Below are 15,841 nucleotides of genomic sequence, written 5' to 3' on the forward strand. Positions count from 1 at the left end.
GGTAAAAGAAAACACAGAAAAAAACTTTTTTTTGCGTTTCTTTTTTACAATCATCTTTGAAATACAAAAGAAAGGAGGTCATTTAGATGGTGTCCACAAGAGGGCAACTGTGTATATGCAGAGTTTCACACTGATAACTTCAAGAATGTCCTTCATGATTTGCCCAAATGTTCCCAAATGGCCTCCAAGTGGCAGAATTGGTAAATTGATCGGTAAACTGCATCCAATTTGCTGAGTAGAGTGTTGGAGGCTATTTTGTAAATGACATCGCCGAATTCGAGGATCGGTAGGATGGTCAGTTTTACGATGGTATGTTTGGCAGCATGAGTGAAGAATGCTTATGTAGGAAGCCGATTCTAGACTTAATTTTGGATTGGAGATGCTTAATGTGATTCTGGAAGGAGAGTTTACAGTCTAACCAGACACCTAGGTATTTGTAGTAACGGTACAGGTTCCCCTGCGGGAACCACACCCCCCTGCTCAACTCAAACGGTGACGCACAGAATGCAAAAATATTCTTAGAAATATTTAACCTCCACACATTAACAAGTCCAATAGCTCAAATGAAAGATAAACACCTTGTTCATCTACTCAGCGTGTCAGATTTCAAAAATGTTTTACGGCGAAAACATAGCACATATTTATGTCAAACCACCACAAAGACACAGACGATATGCAGCCATTTTGTCAAACAAAAGATGCAATCACAAACGCAGGATTAAAAGAAAAATAATTCACTAACCTTTTGAAAATCTTCATCAGATGACAGTAATATGACATGTTACACAGTACATTTATGTTTTTTTCAATAATATGCCATTTATATCCATAAATCTCCGTTTACATTGACGCCATGTTCAGAAAATGCTCAAAAATGTCTGGAGAAATTATAGAAAGCTCCGCCAGATAACAGAAATACACATCATAAACTTTGACTAAATATACATGTTCTACATATAGTTAGAAAGATACACTGCTTCTCAATGCAACCGCTGTGTCACATTTATTTTTAACGTTACGGAATTAGTTCTCTATGCAATAATCTGAGATGGCGCTCAGACGTAAGCAATATTTCTCCGCTATGTTGGAGTCAACAGAAATACAAAATTACAACATAAATATTCCCTTACCTTTGATGGTCTTCGATCAGAATGTAGTGGAAGGAGTCATACTTACCCAATACATTGTTTTGTTTCAGTTTGGGTGTCCATATAGTAGCATATGCTACCACTTTCAGCTCAAATGCACCAAAAATGACTTCTGGTCCAGAACAGTTGCGCATCAAAACTTCAAAATTACATATTATATGTCGACTAAACTGGTCAAACTAAGTGCAGAATCAAGCTTTAGGATGTTATAAACGTACAAAACGATTGGCATTACAACCGGACAATCGTACTTCTTCTCAGGCAAGCTGGAACAGAGGAAGGTCTGTGTCCAATTCGCGCCCTAACGCACATGTATTTTCTCGCGACACACACTGTTTTTCGTCTGAAAGGGTAAAAGTTTGCGGGATTTGCATGCTCTACTGAATGAGGACATCTAGTGGAAGACATAGAAAGTGTTTCCAGATCCATAGCTGGTTGGGAAGGGTGGGGGTGATGACCATAGATGACCATAGAGACTGCCAGAGGTCCGGACAACAGGCCCTCCAATTTGACACACTGAACTCTGAGAAGTAGTTGGTGAACTAGGTGAGGCAGTCATTTGAAAAACCCAGGCTGTTGAGTCTGCCGATAAGAATGCAGTGATTGACAGAGTCGAAAGCAGAGCTGTTGACCAGTGTAGGTGTAGCCAGGTGGAAAGCATGGCCAGCCATAGACAAATACTTATTGAAATTCACGAATATCGTAGATTTATCGGTGGTGACAGTGTTTCCTAGCCTTAGTGCAGTGGGTATCTGGGAGGAGGTGCTCCTATTCTCCATGGACTTTACAGTGTCCCAGAACATTTTGTGCTACAAGATGCAAATGTCTGTTAGAAAAACCTAGCCTTTGCTTTCCTAACTGCCTGTGTATATTGGTTCCTAACTTCCATGAAAAGTTGCATATTGCGGGGGCTATTCGATGCTAATGCAGTACGCCACGGGATGTTTTTTGTGCTGGTCAAGGGCAGTCAAGTCAGGAGTGAACCAAGTGCTATATCTGTTCTTAGTTCTCAATTTTTTTGAATGGGGCATGCTTATTTAAGATGGTGAGGAATATATCAAGGCACAAGGAGAGACCCAAATGCGTACACAGGAGGCAGATGGTTGGAGTCTTACAATGTTGATTCATCCAAAGGTGTAGGCAAGAGAATGGTCGTGTACAGGCAAAAGGTCAACACCAGATCAGAGTCCAGGAGGTACAGAGTGGCAGACAGGCTCGTGGTCAAGGCAGGCAGAATGGTCAGGCAGGCGGGTACAAAGTCCAGAAACAAGAAAGGGTCAAAACTGGGAGGACTAGAAAAAGGAGAATGCAAAAAACAGGAGAACGGGAAAAACTTGGAAACATACAAGACGAACTGGCACAGAGAGACAGGAAACACAAGGATAAATACAATTGGGAAAATAAGCGACACCTGGAGGGGGTGGAGACAATCACAAGGGCAGGTGAAACAGATCAGGGCATGACAGAATAACCAGGCATCCACTACGGAATGAGGTCAATATCCTTCCAGGATAGCCGGGCCAGGTCGATTAGAAAGGCCTGCTTGCTGACGTGTTTTAGGGAGGGTTAGACAGTGAGGGGTGGTCGTTTGACCGCGAACCCATTACTGATGCTGGCAATGAGGCAATGAGAGCTGAGATCCTGGTTGAAGACAGCAGAGGTGCATTTAGAGGGCAGGTAGGTCAGGGTGTTAAGCATATCCCAGTTTAGGTCACCTAACAGTACAAACTCTTAAGATAAATGGGGGGCAATTAATTCACATATGGTGCCCAGGGCACAGCTGGGGGCTGAGGTGGGTCTATAATAAGCGGCATCAGTGAGAGACTTGTTTCTGGAAAGGTGGATTATTAAAAGTAGAAGCTTGAACTGTTTGCACACAGACCTGGATTGCATGACAGAACTCTGCAGGCTATCTCTTCAGTAGATTGCAACTCAACCCCCATTTGCAGTTTTATCTTGACGAAAGATTTGTAGTTGGGGATGGACATTTCAGAATCTTTGGTAGCCATCCTAAGCCAGGATTCAGACATGGCTAGGACATCAGGGTTAGCGGAGTGTGCTAAAGCAGTGAATAAAACAAGCTTAGGGAGGAGGCTTCTGATGTTAACATGCATGAAACCAAGGCTTTTACGGTTACAGAAGTCAACAAATGATAGCGCCTGGGGAATAGGAGTGGAACTGGGGGCTACAGGGCCTGGGTTAACATCTACATCACCAGAGGAACAGAGGAGGAGTAGGATAAGGGTACAGCTAAAAGCTATAATATTTGGTTGTCTAGTGTGTTGGGGACAGAGAATAAAAGGAGCAGATTTCTGGGCGTGGTAGAATAGATTCAGGTCATAATTTACAGACAATGGTATGGTAGGATGTGAGTACAGTGTAGGTAAACCTAGGTGTTGAGTGACAATGAGAGAGGTTTTGTCTCTGGAGCCACCAGTTAAGCGAGGTGAGTCTCCATATGTGTGTGGGGTGGGACAAAAGAGCTATCTAAGGCATTTGGAGCAGATCTGAAGGCTCTACAGTGAAGTAAAACAATCAGGACTAGCCAAGACAGCAGTAGACAAGGCATATTGACATTCGGGAGAGGCATAAAGCAATCACAGGTATTGATCAGGAGAGCTAAGACAACAATGGGTAAATGGTGATGAATGGGCAGAGCAGGTCAGTTTGCTACATACAGGAACTGAGTTTGAGGCTGGGGCCGACATGTAAAGCTTAAAAACAAAACAACAAAAAACGACTTTTTAACGCTGGATTCAAAACCGCAACCACTGGCAACAGAGGCAGATGTATAACCATACCAACCATCCCCATACACAAAACCTTAGCAAAACCAAAACCTACTTGAAGGTGATATATTGTATCGACTTTCGGCAGGCACAAGCTGTATGATTTATATTGCTGTATTCTTTGTGCTTTGTCCAATTTGTCCTTTCCCCTTCTTCCTCCAACGACATCCTCACAGTTAAACTGTTATCTCAGAGAGGCTGCAGTGTTGCCTTGACAACAACATTTGTTGCTCATGATTTTGTTTCTGCTTTGGATTTTGGGGTGGGCATGTTCAGTGCGTTTGTCAGCAGACAACAAGAAACAAGGTGTATTGAGTCTATATGAGTTTAGCACAATAGAACTACAGTACTGGCACGCCTGCAGTACATGCACAAATTCTGCAATATCAGTGATCTATTATAAGATCATGTAAGATGTGCTTATCAGGACCATATAAATATCATGATAAACTGGGTGGTTCGAGCACTGAATGCTGATTGGCTGAAAGTCGTGCTATATCAGACCGTATACCATTGGTATGACAAAACATTTCTTTATACTGTTCTAATTACGTTGGTAACCAGTTTAAAATAGCTGTAAGGCACCTCAGGGGTTTGTGGTATAAGGCCACGGCTAAGGGTTGTATCCAGGCACTCCGCGTTGCGTCGTCCTTAAGAACAGCCCTTAGCGGTGGTATATTGGCCATATACCACACCCCCTCGTGCGTTATTGCTTATTTATATTTCCATGATTAGGACAGCCTCCGTGTCACAAGGAGTTGGTGCATGTAATGTATGCGCGTTTGCCAATAGGAGAATCAGAGAATCTCTTGGTGCTCTGTTCTAGATAAGGATGTCCTGAAGGAAACCATGGCAGCGGATGAACAGGGTCTGAGAACTGGAGAGAAGTGGACCCTGTTTGGAAATGAGGCTGAGAAGGTGGAGGTGGAGGTGCTCAGGGAACAGCATTATGTCCGCCAACGCTGTGACCACATGGCCTTGCGTAGACAGGTAAGAGTCTGCTGTGATCTCATCACATACAGATATCCACGGACACTCTGGACACTGAATTATAGGCCACCAGTATTGTGAATTCAGTAGGGCCGAATGTATAAAAAACGTTGCCCAGTGGAAAATCAACATGGCCTCATTTAACCATTGTAGTTATATGTCGCTCACGCTGACATCCCTACATTCCCCGTGGCTTACTGAGATTTTGACGTTTCTTTGCCTTATGTCAGTTGACCAGTATTCAAATTTATTTGTCACATGCGCCAAATACAACAATATAGACCTTACGGTGAAATTATTACTTACAAGCCCTTAACCAACAGTGCAGTTCAAGAAGAGTAAAGAAAATATTTTCCAAATAAACTAAAGTTTAAAAAATATAATAATAAAAAGTAACACAATAACATATCCATAATGAGGCTATATACAGGGGTACCGGTACCAAGTCAGTGTGCGGGGGTACAGGTTAGAGGTAAGTTGTACATGTAGGAAGGGGTGAAGTGACTATGCATAGATAATAAACAGCGAGTAGCAGCAGTGTACAAAACAAATGGAGGGGGTCAATGTAAATAGTCCGGTGGCCATTTGATTAATTGTTCAGAAGTCTTATGGGTTGGGGGTAGAAGCTGTTGAGGAGCCTTTTGGTCTGAGACTTGGCGCACCGGTAACGCTTGCCGTGCGGTAGCAGAGAGAACAGTCTATAACCAGGGTGACTGGAGTCTCTGACAGTTTTATGGGCTTTCCTCTGACACCGCCTGGTATATAGGTCCTGGATTGCGTACGCACTACCCTCTGTAGTGCCTTACGGTCAGATGCTGAGACGTACCAGCTGTATTCCAGGCTGTGCAGAAGGCTTCCATCCATTTTAAGTATCTGGAGGACCTGAGTCATAAGGCCCCAGACTTCCTTATCCCGCTAAGAGCCCACATGGTTTGGGAGGGCATGGGGGTCAAACTCTCTTGCACCATCCAGGGATGCCCACCACCTAGGGTCACCTGGTAAGCACTCAGACAAGGCTAATTGAAAATCTCTGAAGACGGATAGGTTACAGTATTCTTATTATGTAGCTACACAGGTTTTTGTCATGTTAACCTTTGATTCCTGAATTGGAATATTGCTCTGATATTTGTGGGTGAAATTACCTTATTTGCTTCGGTATAAGCCTATAACCATCATCCTTGATAAGCAGATGCACTAAAAGACTAGCTGATGAAAAGAATATGTGTTCAGTATTCATGCCTGAGCATAGTCAGAGCTGTGGACCAGATGACCTGCGGCTTATGAGTTGAACAATCCCACACGGGACGCATGCATCCCAATGAGCTTCGAGAGTCTTGACTCGACTGAGACGGAGCTCAAGAAGAAATGTGAGATCAAAAGCCATCTATATGCTAAAGGAGTCATGTTAACTGTTGCGTAGCAGAGATTAGCATAATTAGCATTGGGCAGGAACATTGCATAACAGTGGGCATGTTTACATTTAATTGGGATTTTTGTTAGTTTATGTTAAGTTTTGTTAGTCATTTGGACTGTTATTAACTCTCTCCATCCCAGGAATAAGGATGGGACACCTATGGCCAGGCCTGGAACTACAGTCTGAAGAAGAAGTTTGGCCTCAACTCGCTGGAAATCAGAAGGTAAACGAAAGGATTTTCATATGTATGCCTTTAGCACCCTGCTGTTCAAGACGTTGTAGTTACTTCCACTCTCCTCTTCCATTTCCCCCTTCCTTCTGAGTGAATATGAGAGTGAACTGTCTTCAGAAAGTATTCACACCCCTTGACTGAGTCCACATTTTGTTGTGTTACAGGCTGAATTCAAAATGGATTAAATATATTTTTCTCTCACCCATCTACACACAATACCTTGTATTCTAGTGCCTTGTTGCAAACGGGATGCATGTTTTGGAATATGTTTTATTCTATACAGGCTTCCTTATTTTCACTCTATAAATTAGGTTAGTATTGTGGAGTAACTACAATGTTGTTGATGCATCCTCAGTTTTCTCACAGCCATTAACTTCTTGAAACTCCCCAAACCGGATCCGGGTTTGTGACTAAGCCTCAGGCTCATTAGCATAACGCAACGTTAACGATTTCTGAAAATCGCAAATAAAATTAAAATAATGCGTTTGCTCTCAAGCTTAGCCTTTTCTTAACAACACTGTCATCTCAGATTTTCAAAATATGCTTTTGAACCATAGAAATTGACTAATTTGTGTAAGAGTATGCAAAGCTAGCATAGCATTTTGTGTAGCATGTAGCACGCAACATTTTCACAAAAGCCAGATAACCAAATAAATAAAATCATTTACCTTTGAAGAGCTTCTGATGTTTTCAATGAGGAGACTCCCAGCCACAAAGCAAATGTGCAGTGTTTCCTGAAAGCGTCTGTGTGTAGGAGAAATCGTTCCGTTTTCTACATTGCGCCTGGCTACCGAAACGAACCGAAAATGCAGTCACCTACAACGTGAAACTTTTTCCGGATTAACTACATATTATCGACCGAAACATGGCAAACGTTGTTTGGAATCAATCCTCAAGGTGTTTTTTCACATATCTCTTCATTGACATGCAGTTCGTGGAAGCTTGCTTCTCTCTCTGTGCCCCATGGAAAAATACTGGCAGGTGACTTTTGCGCACCAATTTCGGCGCAGGACACCGGGCGGACACGTGGTAAATGTGGTCTCTTATGGTCAATCTTCCAACGATCTGCCTACAAATACGTCACAATGCTGCAGACACCTTGGGGAAACGACACTGGATAAAGTCCATTCCTGTCTTATTGGGTCAGACTCATTCCTCTTGCGGGCTATTCACAGCCATATGTGCAAAGGAGATCATGAAAGACAGAGCCTCACTTTTTATAAAAATCCTTGTCATTTCCTGGATGCCAAGTCATCTTGGTTTTGCCTGAAGCTCACGTTAAAGGGCACGCACAGAGAAGATATTTGTATTTCTGGACACGTCAGAGTGTTTTCTTTCGAACAGTAGCAATTATATGCATAGTCGAGCATCTTTTTGTGACAAAATATCTTGTTTAAAACGGGAACGTTTTTCTTCCAAAAATGAAATAGCGCCACCATAGGTGTAAGAGGTTAAACTCTGTAACTGTTTTAAAGTCACCATTGGCCTCATGGTGAAATTCCTGAGGGGTTTCCTTCCTCTCCGGCAACTGAGTTTGGAAGGACACCTGTATCTCTGTAGTGACTGAGTGAATTAATACACTACCCAAAGTATTATTAATACCTTCAATATGCTCAAAGGGTTATTCAATGTCTGCTTTTTTATTTTTACCCATAGGAGCCCTTGTTTGCAAGGCATTGGAAAACCTCCCTGGTCTTTGTGGTTGAATCTGTGTTTGAAATTCACTGCTCAACTGAGGGACCTTATAGATAATTGTATGTGTGGGGTACAAAGATGTCATTCAAAAATGATAAACACTATTATTAGACACATGCAAGTCCATGCAACTTATTGTGTGACTTGTTAAGCACATTTTTACACCTGGACTTATTTAGGTTTGCCATAACAAAGGGGTTGAATACGTTTAATCAAGATGTTTAAGCTTTTCATTTTTAATCAATTTGTACAAATTTCTAAAAACATAATTCCACTTTGACATTATGGGGTATTGTGTGTAGGCCAGTGACAAAACATCTACATTTAATCCATTTTAAATTCAGGTTGTAACAATACTTTCTGAAGGCACTGTACATGAGAATGTTGACATGTCTTGTGATTGAGCTTTGGGCTCAGCCTGGAGCCAAGATGGTGGCACAAACATATGAGTCATCACCCTTCCCCATCCCCAGGTGCTCTGTTGAGGATGCTGGGGAGTTCGAGGTGGTTGCCAAGAGTCAACTGCAAATAGCTGCTGATTCTGACAGCTTTCATGGACATGGTATTCCTGCATGCAGATTGCTCCTCTGGCTCACATTCAAAATGTTAAATGGGTAACCATGTCACATTTCCCCTTTCCTGTTCCATACTAGTCCATACTTGTTTAACTCATGTGAGACAACCTAAAGGGATGCTCATTCATACGTCTATGGGATTTAAATCACCGTTCATCCATACCAATTATTTCGAAATCATCTTGATCCAGTTTCCATCTGTAGTGACGTATTGCACCTAGATGACTGGGGTTCTAGGCCATATCAATAGCCTACACCTTCAATCTAAACTGATTAGTGCATTACATTACATGCCATTATGAGTGATGAAACGCGTGTAGCCTAGCGCTAAGAGCATTGGGCCAGTAACTGGAAGGTCGCTGGTGTAACTGAGACTCGTGAGCTGAGAGTCGGGAAGCAAGTTCAGGGAGTGAATACATTTAATTAATAAATGTAACATAATACAAAACACGAACAAAGCACAGACATGACACAGAAACAGAAACAATGACGCCTGGGGAAGGAACCAAAGGGAGTGACATATAGGGCAGATAATCAAGGAGGTGATGGAGTCCAGGTGAGTTGCATAATGCGCTGAAGCGCCTAACGATGGTGACAGGTGTGCGCCATAACGAGCAGCCTGGTGACCAAGAGGCCAGAGAGGGAGCACAAGTGACAGCTGGTTTGAATACCCTACCAGATAAGGTCAGAAATCTGCCGATGTGCCCTTGAGCAAGGCACTTAAACCTAATTTGCTCCAGGGATGCTGTACTACTATGGCTGTCACTATAAAACAACACATTTCACTGCCCCTATAAAGCATCTTAATATTAAATGGGTTAGTCCGCTTATTAACTAACCAAAAACCTACGGTGTCTGCAGTCTACCGCCCACATTAACAGAACTTTGGACCTTTCGTTACACCACCACAACAACTCTGTTGACAGAAGGGATGTTAATAATATTACAAGAGTAATTCATTAATGGCCTAGAAACAGTGTGAGGGTGCCCCGAAAATACCGGGACACTCCTTCCCCTCGTAGATCAATTAAATGGCAAAGGAGTAATGAGACACTTCAAGGGGCCAAGCGCTCCTATTCACCTATCATCCATAGTTCACCTGCTCACGTTCTCCTTCCATTGTTTAAATGGGTTGAAGGGAATGTTAGTTGTGACGTGTATAAAAGTGGCCTTGCCAGGATTGATTTGTCTCTCTTTCTCTCTCTTTCCCTCTATCTCTCTGCACTCTCCCCACACCTCTCTCTCTCTCCCTCCTCCTTGTCCCCCCCACTCCACAATTCAGCATATCAAGGAGCCGAGGCCACAATCGAGCAATCCTGGACCCCAAGTAAGTTTCATGCAGCGTCTAATGAAAAATGTCCTTCTTAATTTCTCTGCAGCCTTTTGGAGTTCACTCTCTTCTCCTCCGCTAAGACGGAGCCTTTGAAGACACGACTCTGAGGCTCTGCTGCGTGTACTCTGACATGGTTTAGCTGACTGGATACAAGGAGGATTGGATGGCGAAGGGATGCTTATGGTTCATCGGAGTGTGTGTTGAGGGAGTGTGTGTGTGTGTGTGTGTGTGTGTGTGTGTGTGTGTGTGTGTGTGTGTGTGTGTGTGTGTGTGTGTGTGTGTGTGTGTGTGTGTGTGTGTGTGTGTGTGTGTGTGTGTGTGTGTGTGTGCGCCTGTATATAAAGGAGTTGATTGGGAGGGGCAGGTGAACGAATCGCTGCCATTTCAGCGCCAGTCGGAGTCATGTATATTTCAGCACACAAAGAGAGTGTGCGATTTGTTCACATTTGCTGGCAGCTTAGGGAGCCCTATAAATCAAATCAAATGTAATGTTATATAGGCTATGTCCCTCTTCCACCTAGATACTGAGCTAGTAGAGAGGGTGGTTGCACCCACAGGGAGACCATGCGGAGTAGTGATTAGACACTGACTAATAACCAACAGATTATTTATCTATATTGTTTAGCACTGCTGTGTTGCCTTAGTAAATTACTTGCTCTTCCTAGATTGTGTCAGCATCACACACAACTGGAGCAAACTGGTATTGACAATAACAAACTCACTGTGTCACACACTGTTTAAAGTGGTGTGCAAGTCACAATCAATGGACACAGACGGTGGTGTCCTCTGCATGTTTGAAATGAACTTGCAATCACTCTGAATGAAGCTTTATCAGCATGTAATGCCATTCATACACACTTGCTGAGGAGAAAATGGGATTTGAATTGCAGAATGACATTAGTGTGGTGCTGAGACTTCATTATGCCATGTGGAGCAGGGAGACAGACACTATTATCCAATGTGGATTACTCCCTAGAAAAAAGGGCAACCCCAGCACATTTATCATAATCATGATGGGGGCGTGCAGGGAATGATTGAAATAGAGAGAAAGTTAGGGAGAGATGGGGAGTTATTAAATTGATGTGCATGCGAATGATTGCCCTGGTCTGTAATTTAGAAAAAGATCATTATGGAAACATGTCTGCGACCTTTCAGATCTGTTGGTGGGAATGGGATCTGACAAGGCCTGGTAGTTTTCAGTTTTATCTCACAATTAGGCCAGACCCTGTTTTGTAGACGGAAAAGGGGACCTCCGAAAAGGAAGAGTTTCATGTTTGTCAGTTAGCTTTTATTGTTTAAATACATTATGAAAAAGATTGGTGTGTTTTTTCACTATTTAGTCATGGCATGGGGTTGTTCAGTGATAGACATGTATTTGTTTAACTTCTATCACTTGATTGTTATGTTTCAAAGAGACACATAATCATGTTTTTTTTCCTTCGCTAAATGCTATATATCCGCCTCACTCTCAGAGAAATAAGTAGTGCTGATATGCTTTACACAGTCAAATGTAACAAATAACTAAATCGCTTGTAAATAACTGTACATATGATACATACAATATTCAAAACCAGTTTTTAAGAACATTATTCACTACAGTAATATGAGATCTGTTTGTAGAACATTTACATTTGACATTTTAGTCATTTAGCATATGCTCTTATCCAGAGTGGCTTAGAGTATTCGTCTTATTAAGATAGCTAGGAGAGACAACCACATATCACAGTCAAATCAACAGGATACAAACATTCCATTCCAGCTAAATAATTGATATATAGCATTTTTACACATCTAACACATTTTCATACACATCTAAAATCTGAGAAGAGTAATAACATTTTACCCACATATGAAGGCACCCATAAGCAATCATTTATGATGAAAAAACTAAAATGTGAAACATTTGTGGATATAGAGTTTTGGAAATGAACTCTTCATACAGTGCATTCAGAAAGATTTCAAACCCCTTGACTTTTTCCACATTTTGTTTTGTTACAGCCTTATTCTAAAATGGATTATATTGTTTTTTTCTTCTAATAAATCTACACACAATACCCCATAATGACAAAGCAGAAAATAATATATATATATTACATTTACATACATCAGACCCTTTAATCAGTACTTTGCTGAAGCACCTTTGGCAGCGATTACAGCCTTGAGTCTTCATGGGTATGATGCTATAAGCTTGGCATACATTCTTCTCTTCAGATCCTCTGAACCTCTGTCAGGTTGGATGGGGAACGTCGCTCCACAGCTACTTTGTGGTCTCTCCAGAGATGTTCGATCGGGTTCAAGTCCGTGCTCTGGCTGGACCACTCAAGGACATTCAGAGACTTGTCCCGAAGCCACTCTTGCATTGTCTTGGTTGTGGGTCTTTGTCATGTTGGAAAGTCAACCTTCGCCCCAGTCTGAGGTCCTGAATGGTCTGGAGCAGGTTTTCATCAAGGATCTCTCTGTACTTTTCTCTGTTCATCTTTGTCTCAATCCTGACTAGTCTCCCAGTCCCTGCCACTAAAAAACATCCCCACAGCGTGATGCTGCCACCACCATGCTTCACCGTAGGGATGGTTCCAGGTTTCCTCCAGATATGACACTTGGCATTCAGGCCAAAGAGTTCAGTCTTGGTTTCATCAGACCAGAGAATCTGGTTTCTCATGGTCTGAGAGTCTTTGGGTGGCTTTTGGCAAACTCCAAGCAGGCTGTCATGTACATTTTACTGAGGAGTGGCTTCCATATGGACACTCTACCATAAAGGCCTGATTAGTGGAGTGCTGCAGAGATGGTTGTCCTTCTGGAAGGTTCTCCCATTTCCACAGAGGAACTCCAGAGCTCTGTCAGAGTGACCATCGTATTCTTGGTCACCTCCCTGACCAAGGCCCTTCTCCTCCAATTGCTCAGTTTGGCTGGGCAGCCAGCACTAGGAAGAGTCTTGGTGGTTTCAAACTTCTTCAATTTAAGAATGATGGAGGCCGCTGTGTTCTTGAGGACCTTCAATGCTGCAGAAACTTTTTGGTAGCCTTCCCCAGATCTGTGCCTCGACACAATCATGTCTTGGAGCTCTACGGACAATTCTTTCGGCCTCATGGCTTGGTTTTTGCTCTGACATGCACTGTCAACTGTGGGACTTTATATGAACAGGTGTGTGCCTTTCCAGAGTCTCATAGCCAAGGTTCTGAATACTTATGCAAGTAAGTTTTTTTTTTTTTTTTTTTCTAAAACCCTGTTTTCATTATGGCGTATTGTGTGAGATTGATGAGAAAAACAATAAATGTAATCAATTTTAGAATATGGCTGTAACATCACAAAATGTGGAAAAGTCAAGGGGTCTGAATACTTTCTCAATTCCTGTCTCTCATTAATTCTATGTTTATCTCCTTGCGAGGGCGGCCTTTTCAGGAAAAGGATGCATGCGTGCCAGAGAAGGAGTAAGTTTGTGTGTGTGTGTGTGTGTGTGTGTGTGTGTGTGTGTGTGTGTGTGTGTGTGTGTGTGTGTGTGTGTGTGTGTGTGTGTGTCCTTTGTGCTTGTGTGCGTGCGTGCATGCATTCCTGAAGATGAAAAATATCCCCCCTTCCATTACTAGTACATGCCAGTTGGCGTATCTGGGCCATCATCCAGTTAATTAAGGTCCTCTTTGCATTGGGCATTTTTCACTCTGCTGCCACAAGTGAGAGAATCTGAGGGAGACCACGGCTTCTTACTCATTGCTTGCCAAGAATAATGGGATAACACCAGTGTCCTCCAGATGGCAAACCTCAACTTCATCTGACATTACGTCATCATGAGGTTGGAGATGGTGGGAAAATTAGTTCTCATCTCGGTGGATTATTTCCCATCTATATGTTTGTTCTTGCCTGTCGGTTATTTCTCTTCTTCTTTTGCCTTCCCCTCCTCTTCTTCGCCCAACTTTCCCACCGACAAACTCCTTTTCCTTCTTCCTTATAGTCTTACTCTTCCTCCTTCCCCCACCCCTCCTCCTCTTCCTCTGTAGTTGCAATGCTGGAGCGGGAGGCTCTATTGAGTTCAGCTTCCCTCCGACCTGGGTGAAAGAGGCGGAGAATCTGACCCTGCAGTGTGCCTTCTCCTCAGCCCTGCTGCCCTTCCAACAGGACGTGGCCTGGTTCAGAGATGGTGAGTGGAAGTGGATATTAGCTTGGTCCCAGATCTGTTTGTGGGGTCTTGTCAACTCCTATCGACAATGACTATAGGAGTTGGCAAGATAGTACAAACAGATCTTAGACCAGGCTAGTAAAAATCCTTCCCAAATATCAACTTGTATTGGAATTGTTGGCTGTATCGTCTGAACTGCATACAAGCCATACTTTATACAAAACATTTGTACAAAACATTAGGAACACCTTCCTTATATTGAGTTCCACCCCCTTTTGCCCTCAGAACAGCCTCAATTCATCGGAGCATGGACTCTACAAGGTGTTGAAAGCGTTCCACAGGGATGCTGGCCTGTGTTGACTCCAATGCTTCCCACAGTTGTGTCAAGTTGGCTGGATGTCCTTTGGGTGTTGGACCATTCTTGCTAAACATGGGAAACTGTTGAGTGTGAAATCCCCAGCAGCGTTGCAGTTCTTGACACACTCAAATCAGTGCGCCTGGCACCTACTACCATACCCTGTTCAAAGGCACTTAAATCTTTTGTCTTGAACATTCACTATCTGAATGGCAAACACACACAATCCATGTTTCATTTGTTTTAAGGCTTAAATTTTTTTATTTAACCTGTCTCCTGCCCTTCATCTACACTGATTGAAGTGGATTTAGATAGTGACATGAATTAGGGATCATAGCTTTCACCTGGATTTACCTCAGTCTGTTCCTAATGTTTTGTACAATCAGTGAAAATTCAGGTGAATCTCCAAAAGCCCCACTGGGCACAGACGTCAAATCAACATCTATTCCATGTTCGTTCAACAGAAATTATGTGGAAACAACATTGAGTCAAACAATGTCTGCCCAGTGGGCTGTTTTTTGTTGCCTCAGCTTCTTTGTATTATTCTGGTGTAAAGTACGTCACTTGCTAGAAGGTGCTGGGCCCCAAGAAAACTGGCATAAATGAAGTAGGACCCCCACACAAGAATGCCACCTCCCTCCCACAGGAGTCCAACTGCGCCAGTCCAGCAGGGTGGAGCTTCAGACCGCCCTTCGCTCCGCTTCCCTCACCCCGAAGGGCGTGCACAAGGAGCAGGAGGGCATGTACATGGTGCGTCTGCGTACCTGGAAGGGGGTCAAAGAACATAAAGCCATTTTTGTCAAAGGTAGGTTCTGGGATGTTTTGTGTGTATCTGTGGGTCTGGTGTGAGGTTGCATGTTCCCTATAACATTCACAATAGCATGTCTGAGTTTGGAGTGTTCATGGTTTTTCTGGTGAAAATGTGGCCACCATACCTTTGGTGGCAGTGGTGAGATTTCGGTGCCAGTAGGGGCACTATACCAACATTAAGGCAATAATAAGAAACCACAATGCAAGAGCAAGGCAGCTGCCAGCTGACCTGTTATGATCTTCAAGCAACTAGCCAACACTACAATAAAAGTAGCTTCTCCCCAAAGTTGCCTGAAGGCCTTGAGATACATCTGGGTCCCACAGGTGTCTGTGGTTGGGTTTAACAGTAACAAACCTAACACTTCCACACTTAATTTAAACCCACCACA

The 15,841-nt window shown here is 43.0% G+C and overlaps 1 pseudogene; it reads left to right on the forward strand.

Moving 5' to 3' along the window:
- LOC135521617 (myomesin-3-like) overlaps nt 1-15,841 on the forward strand; it is a 91,095-nt pseudogene that overhangs the window by 36,394 nt on the left and 38,860 nt on the right.

This window comes from Oncorhynchus masou, chromosome 30 (assembly GCF_036934945.1).
Source record: "Oncorhynchus masou masou isolate Uvic2021 chromosome 30, UVic_Omas_1.1, whole genome shotgun sequence".
Lineage (NCBI taxonomy): Eukaryota > Metazoa > Chordata > Actinopteri > Salmoniformes > Salmonidae > Oncorhynchus > Oncorhynchus masou.